Source organism: Scyliorhinus torazame, chromosome 7 (assembly GCF_047496885.1).
Source record: "Scyliorhinus torazame isolate Kashiwa2021f chromosome 7, sScyTor2.1, whole genome shotgun sequence".
NCBI lineage: Eukaryota > Metazoa > Chordata > Chondrichthyes > Carcharhiniformes > Scyliorhinidae > Scyliorhinus > Scyliorhinus torazame.
Window position 1 is genome coordinate 155,537,856 of NC_092713.1, and position 16,270 is coordinate 155,554,125.

At 50.0% G+C, this 16,270-nt stretch overlaps 1 protein-coding gene across 6 annotated transcripts in view; it reads right to left on the reverse strand.

Moving 5' to 3' along the window:
- klhl20 (kelch-like family member 20) overlaps nt 1–16,270 on the reverse strand; it is a 115,475-nt gene that overhangs the window by 65,463 nt on the left and 33,742 nt on the right. Inside the window, exon 3 of one of the 6 annotated variants that reach the window (XM_072511700.1) lies at nt 14,825–14,974. The exons of the other annotated variants lie outside the window; for them this stretch is intronic. The gene's annotated coding sequence lies outside the window, so the exon portion shown is untranslated. The remainder of the gene's footprint in view (nt 1–14,824; nt 14,975–16,270) is intronic. 6 annotated transcript variants of the gene reach the window in all.

Consider the following 16,270-nt stretch of genomic DNA (forward strand, 5'->3'; position numbering starts at 1 on the left):
AGATAATCACAATCACTGCAGCTGCACAGAATGAATATAGGCTCTAAACAAAGTCACATTGGTGGTGAACATCAAATGACATAAAGGGAGTTCTGTCACCATTAATATCACAAGTGACGTTCAGGGGGTCTGAATATTACACCATGGTTATTTTTCAAACTGGTTAAAGAGCACCTGCCATTCCCATTCATCGCCCTGCCTTCCCTCACTTCACCATCAGTTACCAATCTAAATTATTTCTATTTTCAGGTGCCAGCCAGATCTAGGCACTTCTCCATAATGAGAAAAGGGCAGAAAAAAAACACCCGATTTGGCATCTGCAAATTTGTGTCCAGCTCAAGAGTGGCATAAGCAATAGCCTAGAAATAGGATCTACTTTCTTATCCTAGTCAACATGTTACTAGAGGGGATGAAGAGGAGCAGGTACTCAATTTAAGCCAGTAATGGACCTTCTTCCTGGGCAACCTGAAGAATGAACAATCTGAAAGCTCTTTAAAAAGTTAATATTCATGACAATTTTATGCTGTTTTACAGAGATGATTTGAGATTTTTTTTTAAAGTAATTTGGCCATTTTTTTTCCTTCTGAAGGTGCTGACTCTTGTTACAGTACAGCTCCACAAAGCTCTCTGGCAATTCACTAAAGTGACCATTCTTAATATGTCAGCAAGCTATTATACCATGCACCAGGGCATTGAAGCCAATTACTCTTCCAACTAGGGTTCTCAAAGTGTGCACAAGTCTCAGAAGCAATACATTAGTCATTACAACTTGTTTTAGCATTTCTAGCAACATTCACATCCTCAGGATGTCTCAAAGTCTTCAAGACCAACTAGTGCAAATGCTCCCACAAACAGCAGGATAAATGTCACTTAATCGGTTTCTGGTGGTGTTAATTTTGGGATAACCTTTCACCTCCTTGTTAATCAAGAATCTATCTAGACCTTAAAAATATTCAAAGACTCTGCTTCCACTGCCTTTTGAGGAAGGAAGTTCCATAGACACCTCAGAGAAAAATAAATTCTCGTCTGTCTTAAACGAACATCCCGTTATTTTTAAACAGTGACCCCTAGTTCCAGGATGAGAAGAAGTTCCAAGCAAAATGTAACTTGATAGACATAACCCCGTGCTGACACGTGGCAAGTAGCTTTCACATCACACAAGTACCAGCAATGAGCATCTCCAACAAGAGAGAATCTAACCAACATTCAATGGCATTACCATCACTGAATCCAAATGATCAACATTCTAGGGGTTACCACTAACCAGAAACTGAACACTAGATTAGCTATATAAATACTATGGCTAGAAGAAGGTGGCACAGAGGTCAGCTGGTTCACAGCGCCAGGGACCTCGGTTCAATTCCAGCCTGGGGCAACTGTGTGGAGTTTGCACGTTCTCCCCGTGCCTGCATGGGTTTCCTCCAGGTGCCCCGGTTTCCTACCACAGTCCAAAGATGGGTGTGTTAGGTGGATTGGCCATGCTAAAATTTCCCCTTAGTACAGGGATGTACAGGTTAGGTGGAGTTACAGGGAATGGGCTTAGGTAGAGTGCTCTTTCAGAGGGTTAGTGCAGACCTGATGGGCCAAATAGCCTCCTTCTGCACTGCAGAGATTCTACTCTATGATTCTAAGAGCAGGTCAGAGGCTAGGAATCCGGCAGGGAATAACGCAGCTCATCACTCCCCAAAGGCTGTCAACCGTCTGTTTACAAGGCACAAGTCAGGAATGTGATGGGAACCTTCTCCCCTTGCCTGGATGAGTGCAGGTCCAACAACATTCAAGAAGCTTGACACCATCCATGACAAAGCAGCCTGTTTGATTAGCAGCTCAACCACAAACATTCATTCCCTCCACCACTGACACACAGTGGCAGCAGAGTGTACTATCTACAAGATACACTGCAGGAACTCATCCTTTGACAGCACCTTCCAAACCCATGACCACTATCTTCTAGAAGGACAAGGGCAGCAGATATATGGAACACCACCACCACCTGGAAGTTACACTCCAAGGCACCCATCATCCCAAGTTGAATATATAACATTGTTCCTTCACTGTCGCTGGGTCAAAATCCTGGAACTCCCTCCCAAGCGGCACTGTTGGTGTACCTACACCACATGGATAGTTCGAGAAAGCAGCTCACCACCACCTTCTTAAGGGCAATTAGGGATGGGCAAGAAATGCAGATCTAAACACTAATGCCACATCGCATGAATTAATTTTAAAACCCACCAGCATCAACAGGACAGGTGTACAGCATAAAACTGCTCAAAAGATTCATAACTATTCACACTCAGAGGCACAAATATGTAACACAATGTGAAATAAAGATGTATGGTGGGGTCAGATTTACAACATATTATTTTGATAATGTCGGGAGCTTACTGTACTTGACCCAAAAGAGCCAGATGCTGGCATTATGAAATGGCATATCTGAGTGACCCCACGACCAACCCGTCTTTCCCACCAGCACTGAAAGAGTACCAGATTTGTCAAAACAAAGGCTGGTAGAGGTGGGAACCTTCACAACATTTAAGAAGCATTTAGATGAGCACACAAAACGCCATAGCATACATGGATACGGACCAAAGGCTGGAAAATGGGAGTATTATTTTACCTGCTTTATCTGTACCAGATTCATCAAAACAAAGAACCTCCTCTGCACGCAGTCCATTAGATCCTTAAAAAGGTTAGGAGGGGTTATTGGGTTAGGGTGGAATTAAAGTGAGGGCTTAAAGTGGGTCGGTGCATACTCGATGGGCCAAATGGCCTTCTTCTGCACTGTATGTTCTATTAACCTTCTTAAAAATGACTTTGGGATCGGAAGGTTATGAAAAAAAATAACCTTGGCAGCACCGTCATTTTCACTGTCTGCACCCACCACGCCAGCGACAGCACATCCCACCTCTTAAAATCTCCCTTCATCTGCTCTACCAACCGAGCCAGGTTCAGCTTACGCAGCTGCGCCCATCCCCGCGCCACCTGGATGCCCAAGTACATGAAGCTTGCCACCCACCACCTTAAATGGCAGCTCTCCCAACCTCCTCGCCTGCCCTCTGGACCTTGATCGGGAACATCTCACTCTGCCCCAGGTTTAGCTTATACCCGGAAAACCGGCCAAACTCCTCCAGAATACTCATGATTTCCCCAATGGGTCCAAGATATACAGCAAATAGTCTGCATACAGCAAGACCCTGTGCTCAACCCACCGCCACCATCCACACAATCCCTCTCCAACCCCTCGGCTCTAAGCGCCATTGCCAGTGGGTCTATTGGCATGGCAAAAAGCAACGGGGAGAGTGGGCACCCCGCCTTGTCCTAAGGTGTAACCCAAAGTACCCCGACCTCACACAGTTCGTCCAAATGCTCGCTACCGGTGCCCTGTATAGCAGCAGGACCCATTCCACAAACCCCTGCCCGAACCCAAACGTCCCAACACTTCCCACAGATACTCCCACCCCACCCGATCAAAAGCCTTCCCCGCATCCATAGCCACTGCTACCTCCACATCCTGCCTCTCCGTGAGCATCATCATCACATTCAGCTCCAAATACCCCCGGATGGTAGCCCTCACCCGCTCGCACACGTCCTCATCTGCTGGTAATCCCACATCCAGCCTCCACTGCAGGCGTTGTGCCCGCACACTCTCTCTCTCCTATAAACTCCCCATCGTCCCAGTTTGGGATATAAATATTAACCAAAACCACCGGCATCCCCTCCAGCTTCCCACTTATTAGTACGAATCTGCCCCCCCCGCCCACGCATCTGCCACAACGTTCCCCACCTCGAACACCACCCACTCGTTAACAAGCACCACCATCCCCCTCGTCTTCATGTCCAACCCTGAGTGAAAGACCTGCCCTACCATCCTTTCCTTAACCTAGTCTGTGCCCCAATCTTTAAATGAGTCTCTTGTAAAAAAAAAAAGCTACTTCCCCGTCAAACTCCTCAAGTGAACACATGCGACCGTTTGACTGGCCCAGCCATTGTCACGCGACATCCCCAGGCCCATCTCGGATGCCCACCATCGTCACTCCTGTTCTTGCTGCACCACAGCAGCCACACGTTTGTCAGGAATGACCCTCCCCACAAAACAACAACCCATTTCCCCCACGCTAACCACCCCAACTATGCTCCCGTTAGCTAGCCCGCCCAACTTGCTTGGCAGCCTCCGCCCAAGGCCTCGGAGCCTCCTATCCCCTACTGATTCCCATCCCCTCTGTTCGCATACCTCCACGGAACAAACAAAGAAACAGAAAAAAGGTGCACTCATCCTCGAAGCTCAAGCATCCCGACACCAAACCCAACAAAATATCTCAAAGGAGAAAAGTTCTCCAACACCCTTCAAACGAAAAGACAAGATAATAAACATCTCCTCGCACCTCCTGCATAATTCAATGTCCTCCTTCTCCTGCCAGTTCATTGTCTCTCAAACAATCCATCGCCTCCTCTGGCTTTCCAAAATAATGTTCCCAGTTGTTAAAGGTCACCCAGAGGCAGGCTGGGTACAACATCCCAAACTTCACCCCCTTCTCAAAGAGAGCATCCTTCACCTCCTCTTCACCAGGTCCGCACCCATGTCCCGGTACACCCGCAGCATATAATAATAATCATCTTTATTAGTGTCACAATTACATTCACACTGCAATTAAGTTACTGTGAAAACCCCTAGTCGCCACATTCCGGCGCCTGTCCGAATACACTGAGGGAGGATTTAGAATGTCCAATTCACCTAACAACACGTCTTTGGACTTTGGGAGGAAACTTGAGCACCCGGATGAAACCCACACATACACGGGGAGACAGTGACCCAAGCCAGGAATCGAACGCGAGACTCTGGAGCTGTGAATCAACAGTGCTAACCATTGTGCTACCTTGATGCCACATTCCCTTCCCAGGTGCACCTCCTCACCTGCCTCGCCCATTTCAATATATTTTCCTTATCCAGGAACCGGTGGACATGCAACACCATCGCCCTCGGCGGCTCATTCACCTGCGGCTTCCTCCAAGTGCCGGTCAAAGGCCCCCCTCTCCCCCATCAGCGTCTCCAGCATCTTCGCTACATATGCGCCGACGTCCACTCCCTCGATGCCTTCAGGCATCCCCCCAATTCGTAATTTCTGTCTCCTGGAGCGGTTCTCTGGGTGCTCCACCTTCTCCTTCAACCGCTTTGGAGTCTCCCGCATCACACCTATTTCGGCCACCAACGAGGTAAGCTGCTCCTCATGCTCCCCCACCGTCTCCTCCACTTTCCGAATAGCTTGGCCCTGGGACTCCAGCCTCTGTTCCACATGGTCGATTCCCGCTTTTAGTGGTTCCACCGCCTTGGTTGGTCTTCCTGGGCTTCCCTCCTCTGCAGGCTGAACTTCTCGTTCAAGACGTCCACCAGCTGCTCCGTCGACCACTGGACAGGCAGGACAGGCCCTTTACCCTTGGTCATCTTGCCTGTGACGCACAAAGCTTCTCTTGCTCCAACTGCTCCCTTCTTTTCGCCCCACTTCTGGTCAGTGGATCCATCCACCAGCCATAGCAGTGGAGTTTTGCTTTCTCCAATCACTCCTGCGCCTTTTTTCATCAAAACTTCCACCCCTTGAGCTGGGAAAAGGTCAGAAAAAAACGCCACGGGTGGGCGCTGCCAAATGTGCGACCACTCACTCCATAGCTGCCACCGGAAGTCCCCTAGACTTAATTTATAACCAGAGCAGAAGCTGAAGGTATTAAGTGTCTTCATTATGCCATCGATGGAGAGAATTGGGTTAGTAGTATATAAAAGTAGATTATCTGCATAAAGAGATACCCGATGTCCCACCCCATCTCGATTAATACCCATCCATTGATTAGAAGCCTTTGAGGATATAGAGAGCGGTTCAATTGCCAGGGCGAATAAAAGTGGAGAAAGTGGGGAGCCCTGCCGTGTGTCATTTTCAAGGGGAAGTAGTCTGAACATTAAATGTTCGTGTGAACACTGGCCATGGGGCATCGTATAACAAGCGGGTCAAAGAGGCAAATTTATAGCCGAATCCAAATCTCCCAAGGATCACAAATAAATAGTCTTCACCCTGTCAAAAGCTTTCCCAGCATTGAGAGATACTATCACCTCTGCCTCGGGTGCAGGGGAGAGGGAGAGAATTACATTTAAAAGGTGACATATATTGGCTGATAATTGATGGCCCTTTACAAAACCTGTTTGATCTCGGAGATTATACTTGGAAGGCAACTTTAGCGATCAGCTTAACATCTGTGTTTAAAAGCGAGATGAGTTGGTACAAACCACACTCGGTCGGGTCCTTGTCCCTCTTAAGGAGCAAGGAAATAGAGGCTTGAGTAAGGGTCGGAGGCAATGAACCACTGGACAGGGAGTCATTAAACATATCTAGTAAAGTGTGCAAGCTGTTCCGAGAATTTCTTATAACATTTGATCGGAAAGCCACCCGGGCCGAGGTTTTACCAGCCTGCATCAGCCCAATGCATTTTAAAATCTTGTTGGGGCGTAACAAGCAGTCCAACTCACAACTCTGCTTCGAAAGTTTGGATGGATAGGTTGTCCAGAAAATCAGACATGCTCGACTTGTCCGCGGGAGACTCAGATTTCTACAGGTCACAGTAACAGGATTTAAAAGTCCCACTGATCTGGAAAGAAGTGGAAACGTGGTTCCGTCTGGGTTAATGATCTGGGGAACCTCATGGCAGGCCGCTTGTTGTTTTAAGTTGATGAGCAGAAGACGATTGACCTTCTCCCTGTATCTGTAAAAAGTACTCCTGGAGCAATGTATCCAGGAGTATACAGCCTTTATAGTGGTCAGTAGCTCAAACTGGGTCTGCAACTTTTTTCTGCTTGCGGCTAGCTCTGGAGTAGGATCGAACGAGTACTGGTGATCTACCTCTAAAATGGAGTCTACCCGCCTCTAGTGCTCCAACGTCTGCATTATTAGCACATGTGCATTATAAGAAATAATTTGTCCCCATAGGACGGCCTTAAGAGCCTCCCACAAAGTGGAAGGGGAGATTGAATTGGACCTATTTAATTTGATGTAGTTGTCAATAGAGGTGGATAGGCGCGCTCAGAAAATGTTTTAATTGCCCAGCAAAGTAGTATCTAATTTCCAGGATGGGCGTTGGATGGGGCCGGACTCCAGCAACAGATCAATAAAGTGTGGGGCGTGGTCAGAAATTGCATTACTGAGTACTCAGCCACCACTATCGAAGGGAGGAAATCCTGGTCGAAAATGAAAATATCAATGCGGAAATACGCATGGTGGACCGGAGAGAACAAAAAAGATAAATTTCTGTCATTCGGATGCAAAAAATGCCCCCACCCCGGCACCTGACCATAAAAGAAGCCTTGGCCACCCCCAATGGGACAAAAGATTTGAGTTTAGAACAGTGCTTTTTAAAACTTTTTTTCTGGGGACCCATTTTACCCACACCGGACGACCTTCGCGATCCACCATTTTTCTCTTGCCTTTAATGCGACAGGTGAGCCTGCTTGGTCTTCACGATCTCGCTTGCTTTGTCATTCAATGTTACATTTCTGTATGCGTTGTTCATCAGAGGTCCTGGAGCTCTCACCAGCACTGCTTTGTCCTGCTGTAGACTCTCCTGCGAAGCCCTCTCTTCCTTAGTCCAAAAATCCTCTTTCAGTTCTTCATGCAGTCCTTTTGCTTGCTTGCAGCTACAAAATGAAGGAAGCTTTCCTCAGTAATTTCGCACTCAGAGTACATGCGATCAGTGTACCGGGCACGTGACCTGCTCTCTGCCGCCGCTTCTGGCGGGAAGACAAATCGATATTTTTAAAAATCTGCTCCTGGAACAGCGTGCTGACGTACTGAAGAGGCCGTCTGCCCCACTGGGCTTCTTGCTTGCGCACTGCTACATTAGCTGAGGGGGAATGCATGCACGGGACGGCAGACATTCTTGAAAGATGGTCGTGGTTGGCATTTTTAAAAGACGGTTGCAGCCATTGGACAATTCTTCCCGTGATCAGGAACACTGCAACAGATTGCTCTGCAACCCTCCCAACACTTGCCCATGGGTCGCGATCCTGTGTTTGAAAATGACTGGTTTAGAACGATCCAATTTATGGTCCAAAACACAATTCAGAACACCTCCCAAAATAAGAGGGTGTTCGTCGAGGTTGGGGAGAGAAGCTAACAGAGCAGTAACAAAATTCATATCCCCCAGTTAGGGGCATAAACGGTGACCAGAACTACTGGGGTGTTCGACTCGGAGTGGCAAATGATTATATATCAACAATTAGGGTCAGCCAAAATTTGAGATGAGGACAAACGGACTCTTATTAATTAGAATCACTGTGCCCCTGGCCCCGCTATTGAAACTTGAATTAAAAACCTGCCTAAACCAATTTTTGCACAGCCTGGTCAGACCCTTAATACATAAATGGGTTTCCTGCAACAAAAAAAAAAAAAAAATCAAAGTTTCAGCCCTTGATGAGCGAATAGGGCCGTTCAAACTCCTAACCTTCCAAGTAATCAGTCGAATTGGAGGTCTCCCGACCACTCCTCAAATGGGAGACAGCCATTCCGAAGGAGGGATATTAAACCCAGGGACCCAGTTAATTCAAAGCAAGAAGATCCACCCAAGATGTACACCGAGCAAAGTCAGACAGCTGACTCGACAAAGAGAGACCAGCAGACAGTGTCAGCAATTTAAAACTGAAACCCACCCCCACCCCCACCCTCTCACCCCCAAAACGCCATCACAGTTGAATATAACCACACCCAAAAGAAACTGGAATGGTGGCAAACAATAACTTAACCAAAAGCTTACAATTAACAAAACTAAACTAATTCTCCCCTGTCTGCATGGGTCTCACCCTCACAACCCAAAGATGTGCAGGGTAGGTGGATTGGCCACGCTAAATTGCCCCTTAATTGGAAAAAAAGAATTGGGTGCTCTAAATTTATTTTTTAAAAACTAAACTAAACACAAATTCTAAGCTCATTTTAAAAACTATTGTTACGAGCTGCAGAAATCCCTCTAGTATCACCCCAGTTAACTAACACACCTTGTTAGCAGGGAGATTCCCAACTGGAGATTTTTAAAAAACTTACTTAACTTACAATGCCACACTGGAGACTAAAAGTTGCACCAAATGATAATAATGAAAAGTGAGGGAGAAAAATAGATTAACGTAGGGAACAAACAGCAGAAATCTCTTAATAGAATTAAGGGCATCACGAACAGACCCAAACAACAAATGTGAAAAGACGCAAAATACAAAGTGCCATACACAGAGCCATATAACAGATTAAGCAAAGCATGACTTGCGCTTTTGGACAAAGCAATCAACATTTCCCAGCGAGTCAAAAAAGTGGTCTTTTCCTCAGAACGTTACTCGAAGCTGAGCTGGATAAACCATCCCGAACTTGACTCCAGTCTTGTATTAGATAAACTTCACTCTATTAAAAGTGGTTATTTTCTTAGCGAGATTTGCACTCGTCCTGGTACAGCCTAATAGAGTTACCCTCTCACTTAAAATCCCGATGCTGCCTTGCCCATCGACGAACCTACTCCTTCTCTTTGTTACTGTGAAATCTTGCAATCACAGTATGAAAAGGACCTCCAGAGCAAGGCGTAGATCAAAACGAGCAATGGCCCCAGTCTAATTCTGGGGGGATGGAAGTACTCCCTCATCCATCTTCTTGTGGAACAGGTGCAAGAAATACTGAATAGGGGTACAGCCCTCGATCCCCTCTGGTATCCCCGCAATACTAACATTCTGTCTTCTGGATTTGTTCTCCAGGTCATTCAGCTTAGCTGTTAATGTTCCGTTAACTTTGACCATAGAAGCAAGGTCGAATTCCAGGGAGGAGATCCTATCACTATTGTCCGACAATGCCAACTTCATGTCCTTAATTATGGTTCCATGACTTCCGGTTGCGGCTATGCGGAGCTAAACCGCACGAATCGGCAGCTCCCGCGAAGACGGACTTTCGGGCTTGATAGAAGAGCCCCAACGGAACTTTTCACACAGCCAACCCGTGGGGAAGAGAGGAGAGAGGTCCCCCACTATCCTGTATGGACCGGACCAGCAGCGAAACGGCCAAAAAACGGCACTGGAGTAGCGGGAGAAGAAGGGTAAAACAAACAAAATGGCGGCGGCCGGGGACAAGGAAGAAATGCAAGAATTCAACAAGCGCTGCTTCAAGGAGCTGCGCAAGGAGATGGTGGCGCCTATGCTGGCCATAATTGAAGGACTTGGGGCAACCCAGAAAGCCCACGAGGTGAAGATTCAGGAGATCCAGGACAAAGTGAGTGAGAATGAGGACGAGCTCTTGGGCCTGGCGGTGAGAGTGGAGCGGCACGAGGCGCTACACAAGACGGGGGCGGGAAGACTCGAAGACCTGGAGAACAGGTCGAGGATAAACAATCTGAGGATCCTGGGTCTCCCAGAAGGAGTGGAGGGGGCTGACGCCACGGCATATGCGGGCACAATGATCGGGGCGCTGATGGGCGCGGAGGCCCCCCCGGGGTTGCTGGAGCTGGAAGGGGCGCACCGGGTGCTGGCGAGGAAGCCCAAGGCAAACGAGACGCCAAGGGCGATGGTGGTGAGATTTCACCGGTTCACGGACAGAGGGAGGGTCCTGAAATGGGCCAAGAAGGAGCGGAGCAGCAAGTGGGACAATGCTGAGATTAGAATATACCCAGACTGGAGCACGGAGGTCGCTAAGCGGAGAGCGGGTTTCAACCGTGCCAAAGCGGTGCTGCATCAGAAAGGAGTGAAATTTGGAATGTTGCAGCCAGCGCGACTGTGGGTCACATATAACGGCCAACACCACTACTTCGAAACGCCCAAAGAGGCGTGGACCATTATACTAACAGAAAAGTTGGACTCTAATTGAGGGCTTGTGAGGGTGGGGGGTATTTGAGGGTTGAAGTATGATGGCAGTTGTATATAAGGGGGCAAGCACGCGCAGGGAAGGTTATATGGGCTGGGGACGAGAGACAAGGCCGCAACAGAAGCTGCGTCGGGGGGGCGGGGCAGGCTCTGGAAAGCGTGGGTTTTTTTTCCCGCGCGTGGGAAGAAAGGCGGGAGGGGGAACGTAGGAACGTCTACTGATGGGGAGATTCCCACACGGGGGGGGGGGGTCAAAGGGATGGCGGGGGAAGCCGGGGTCAGCAGGCGTCAGCTGACTTACGGGAGTGATGTGGGTGTAGCAAAAAAGCTAGACAGGGATCTAGCGGGGGGGGGGGGGGGGGGGGGGGGGAAGAGAGAGAGAGAGAGAGAGAGAGAGAGAGAGAGAGAGAGAGAGAGAGAGAGAGAGAGAGAGAGAGAAACAGGGTTGCTGCTGCACTGGCCGAAAGGGAATGGGACACAGAAGAGGTGGCCGGGACGGAGGTCCCCCGATTGGGGGCCTGGAGGGTGAGGGAGACGCGGACACGGGACTGGCCCAGAAAAGGAGATGGCTAGTCGGCTGGATCCACTAGACCGCTCCAGATCAAGGACGGGAAAGAGGCCGGCAGCGGCCAGGGTGCTCAGGGGGTTTATGGACCAGATTGGGGGGGGGGGGGGGGGGGGGGGGGAGTGGACCCATGGAGGTTTGCAAGACCGCAGGCCAGGGAATTTTCTTTCTTCTCCCACGTGCACAAGGCATACTCCCGGATAGACTTCTTTGTGCTGGGCAGGGCGCTCATCCCGAGGGTGGAGGGGACGGAGTATTCGGCCATAGCCGTTTCGGACCATGCCCCGCACTGGGGGGAAGTGGGGCTGGGAGAGGAGAGGGACCAACGCCCGCTGTGGCGGTTGGATGTGGGACTGTTGGCAGATGAGGTGGTGTGTGGTAAGGTAAGGGGGTGTATTGAAAGGTACCTGGAGGCCAACGACAACGGGGATGTGCGAGTGGGGGTGGTATGGGAGGCGTTGAAGGCAGTGATCAGGGGAGAGCTAATCTCCATCAGGGCTCATAGGGAGAAGACAGGGCATGGAAAGGGAGAGGTTAGTGGGGGAGATTTTGCGAGTGGACAGGAGATACACAGAGGCCCCGGAGGAAAGATTACTTGGGGAAAGGGGACGGCTCCAGACGGAGTTTGGCCTGTTGACCACGGGGAAGGCGGAGGCACAGTGGAGGAAGACGCAGGGGGCGACCTACGAGTACGGGGAAAAGGCCAGTCGGATGCTGGCACACCAGCTCCGTAAGAGGGCGGCAGCGAAGGAAATAGGGGGAGTCAAAGATGGTGGGGGAGCCATGGCCCAGAGTGCAACGGAAATAAGGGGAAGAGAGAGAGAGAGAGAGAGAGAGAGAGAGAGAGAGAGAGAGAGAGAGAGAGAGAGAGAGAGAGAGGGGATGGGAAGATTCCTGGACCAACTGCGGTTCCCGAGGGTGGAGGAGCAAGAGGTGGCTGGTTTGGGGGCACCAATCGGGTTGGAGGAGCTGAGTAAGGGTTTGGGGAGCATGCAGGCGGGGAAGGCCCTGGGGCTGGACGGGTTCCCGGTGGAGTTCTATAGAAAGTATGCGGACCTGTTGGCCCTGCTACTAGTGAGGACCTTTAACGAGGCAAGAGAGGAGGGGACCCTGCCCCCGACAATGTCGGAGGCGACAATTTCCTTGATTCTGAAGCGAGACAAGGACCCACTGCAATGTGGATCGTACAGGCCGATTTCGCTCCTTAATGTGGACGCTAAGCTATTGGCAAAAGTGCTGGCCACGAGGATTGAGGACTGTATCCCGGAGGTGATACATGAGGACCAGACGGGATTTGTAAAGGGCAGGCAATTAAATACGAATGTGCGGCGGCTCTTAAACGTGATAATGATCCCATCGGAGGAGGGAGAGGCGGAGGTAGTGGCAGCCATGGACGCGGAAAAAGCCTTTGACCGAGTAGAGTGGGAGTACCTCTGGGAGGTGTTGCGTAGGTTTGGGTTCGGGGGAGGGTTTATTAGCTGGGTTAAGCTCCTTTACAGCGCCCTGGTGGCAAGTGTGGTGACGAACCGGCGGAGGTCGGAGTACTTTCGGCTGTACCGAGGAACGAGGCAGGGGTGCCCTCTGTCCCCCCCTGTTGTTTGCATTGGCGATCAAACCCTTGGCCATATCACTGAGGGAGTCTAATAAATGGAGGGGGGTGGTCCGCGGGGGAGAAGAGCATCGGGTGTCGCTATACACGGACGACCTGCTGCTGTACGTGGCGGACCCAATGGAGGGGATGGTGGAGGTCATGCAGACTTTGAGGGAGTTTGGGGAGTTCTCGGGCTATAAGCTCAAAGTAGGGAAGAGCGAGCTTTTTGTACTACAGGCAGGGGACCAAGAAAGAGGGATAGGGGACCTACCGCTGAGGAGGGCGGAGGGGAGTTTTCGGTATCTAGGGATCCAGATAGCCAGGAGCTGGGGGGCCCTACACAAACTGAATCTGACGAGGTTGGTGGACCAAAAGATGGGACATGTTGCCGCGCTCGTTGGCGGGTAGAGTGCAGTCGGTAAAAATGGTGGTCCTTCCGAGATTTTTGTTTGTGTTCCAGTGCCTCCCCATCGTGATTACCAAGGCTTTTTCAAGAGAGTAGGTAGGAGTATTATGGGGTTTGTGTGGGCGAACAAAACCCCGAGGGTAAGGAGAGGGTTCCTGGAACGCAGTAGGCACCGAGGAGGGCTGGCGCTGCCAAACCTAGGGAGCTACTACTGGGCAGCAAACGTGGCGATGATCCGTAAGTGGGTTATGGAGGGAGAGGGGGTGGCATGGAAGAGGATGGAGATGGCGTCCTGCAAAGGAACGAGCTTGAGGGCGCTGGTGACGGCACCGCTGCCGCTCTCGCCATCAAAGTACACCACGAGCCTGGTGGTGGCGGCAACGTTAAGGATCTGGGGCCAGTGGAGACGGCATAGGGGTGCAATGGGAGCCTCGGTGTGGTCCCCGATCAGGGGTAACCACCGGTTTGTCCCGGGGAAGATGGACGGGGGGGTTCTGTCGGGTTAATTCCTCCTCCTCATGTGCCAGGCTCAGCCTGATACAATTTAAGGTGGTTCACAGAGCGCACCTGACGGGGGCGAGGTTGAGTAGGTTCTTTGGGGTAGAGGACAGATGCGCAAAATGTTCAGGGAGCCCGGCGAACCATGTCCACATGTTCTGGACATGTCCGGCACTGGAGGGGTTCTGGAGAGGAGTGGCGGGAGCAATATCTGGAGTAGTGGACGAGCCGGGAGTGCAGGAGGCGAAAGAGGCCGGCATTCTGGCCTTTGCGTCCCTGGTAGCCCGGCGAAGGATCTTGCTAATGTGGAAGGAGGCGAAGGCCCCTAGCGTGGAGGCCTGGGCAAACGACATGGCTGGGTTCATAAAGTTGGAGGGGGTTAAGTTTGCCTTAAGGGGGTCTGCGCAGGGGTTCTACAGGCGGTGGCAACCGTTCCTAGAAGGGGGGGGGGGGGAGGAGAGAAGAGAGAGACGAGAGATTGCTTGAGGGGACAGATGAGCGGGGGATAACATGGAGGGTGGGGGAAACTGGCACGAATGGGCGAGAGCCAGTGTATAAAGCTATGTAACTATATCATCTTACCATGTATATATCTTGCTCAGGGCGATTTTGTGTTATTTTGTTACGGGGGGGGGGGGTTTATTGTTTGTAAGGGGGAAAATTTGGTTTGTTTTGTTAAAAAACTTTAATAAATATATATTTTTTAAAAAAATTATGGTTCCATGATCATTGTTGGTTTTGCTGGTTTCAAGAACTTAATGAATGGGGCCCAAGGCTTCCTCAATTCACCTTTTAAGATCCGCCGACGAGCTTTGTTGGTATTTAACGAGCTCGATCGCCAAAATTTGGAGAGAGCTTCGGCGGTTAGTAGAGTGGTTGAAGAAGAAGCTGCATCTGCCATCTTACCTCCAGTTGACCCCAGAGAGGCTTCAGAGTCAGTCGATGGGTTTCGAACCGATTCTTTTTTGGCTTTGCCTCCCTTGGGCATCTGAGAGATGAGAGAACTCTGCACAGCAAAATGTCAGGATTTTTCCAAGAGGTTAAAGGCCCATGGCGCTGGGAATAAGGGTACAAAAGTCAGGTTTCTAGCACTGTGCAATGGAGTAAAAGACTGTATAAAATAAATTATAACAATAAATAGGAGCAGGAATCGGCTATGTGGCCCTTCAAGCCCGCTTTGCCATTCAAGATAGCATGGCTGATCTATATCAACTTCACATTCCCACCCTATTTCCGTATCCCTTGATTTCCTTCATGCCTATTACGATCCCGGACCAAGCTCCAACAGTTGCTAGGATATTGGACAGAATCTCCAACATTTTATTTTAATTTTGGAAGACTGAGGAAAAGATACCTCGCTCCACGAGTGATTTCACGCAAAATAGGGATATGGTATGTGAAAACAAACTGTTTTACTAGCACAGTATTAAAATATCTTACACCACACAAGAAAATAGCTTACAATTACCGCATAAACAATGACTTCAGGTCGTGGCATGTGGACGGGTGTCGCATGTTTGGTGGCTCCTGCCAGAGATGTCTTTTTTAGGCTCTTCATACCCAGTTTTGGGAGAAAATTCTTATGTGAGAAGTTGGTGGGATTGTCTGAGGCATTTCGAGGATGTCAAAAGATGGAAAAAAGAACCCAAGGAGAAAGGGAGTCCACCGTAGAACGTGGTGAGAAGTTCAGTGGGAAAAGAGATGGAGGAAGAGAGCTCGTCGAGTGGGGCAGTGCCCACAGTAGAAAAGGTGGCCAAAGTGATGGCCGGGGAACTTGAGCAGCTGCTCTCAAAACATTTTGAAAGGCATCGGACAGAGATAATGACCTTGCGTAAGGAGTGTGTGGGTGAGACTCTTGCCCCGATGAGAGAGGAGTTGTGAAGACTTTGACGGCAGTGTGGGAGCAAGGAGAGAAGATGAAAGGGTTGGAGGAGGCATTGTCGCAGCATAGCAATCAGTTCACCTCAATGGATGAGGAATTGCACAAGGTGGCGGAGATCATCAGAGGGTTGAGAGCCAAAGTCCTGGAGAAGAGGTCACAAAGGCAGAACTTGAGGATCGTCGGTATGCCGGAAGGGCTAACGGTCTGCAGAGTACTTTGTTGAGATGCTTGCGAAGTTGATGGGGGAAGGGGGAGGACCCCATCCACTATGAATTGGACAGGGGACGCCGGTCACCCCAGCCGAAACCATGAACCATGACGAGAGCTGTGATCGTCTGCTTTAACAATTTACAGGTGAAGGAAGTGTGGAGATGGGTGCAGCAGAAGCGGGAGGTGGAGTCGAACGGCAACGGTATACGTATATACCAGGATCTGACGACGGAGCTTGCGAGGAGACAGGTGGCCTTTGG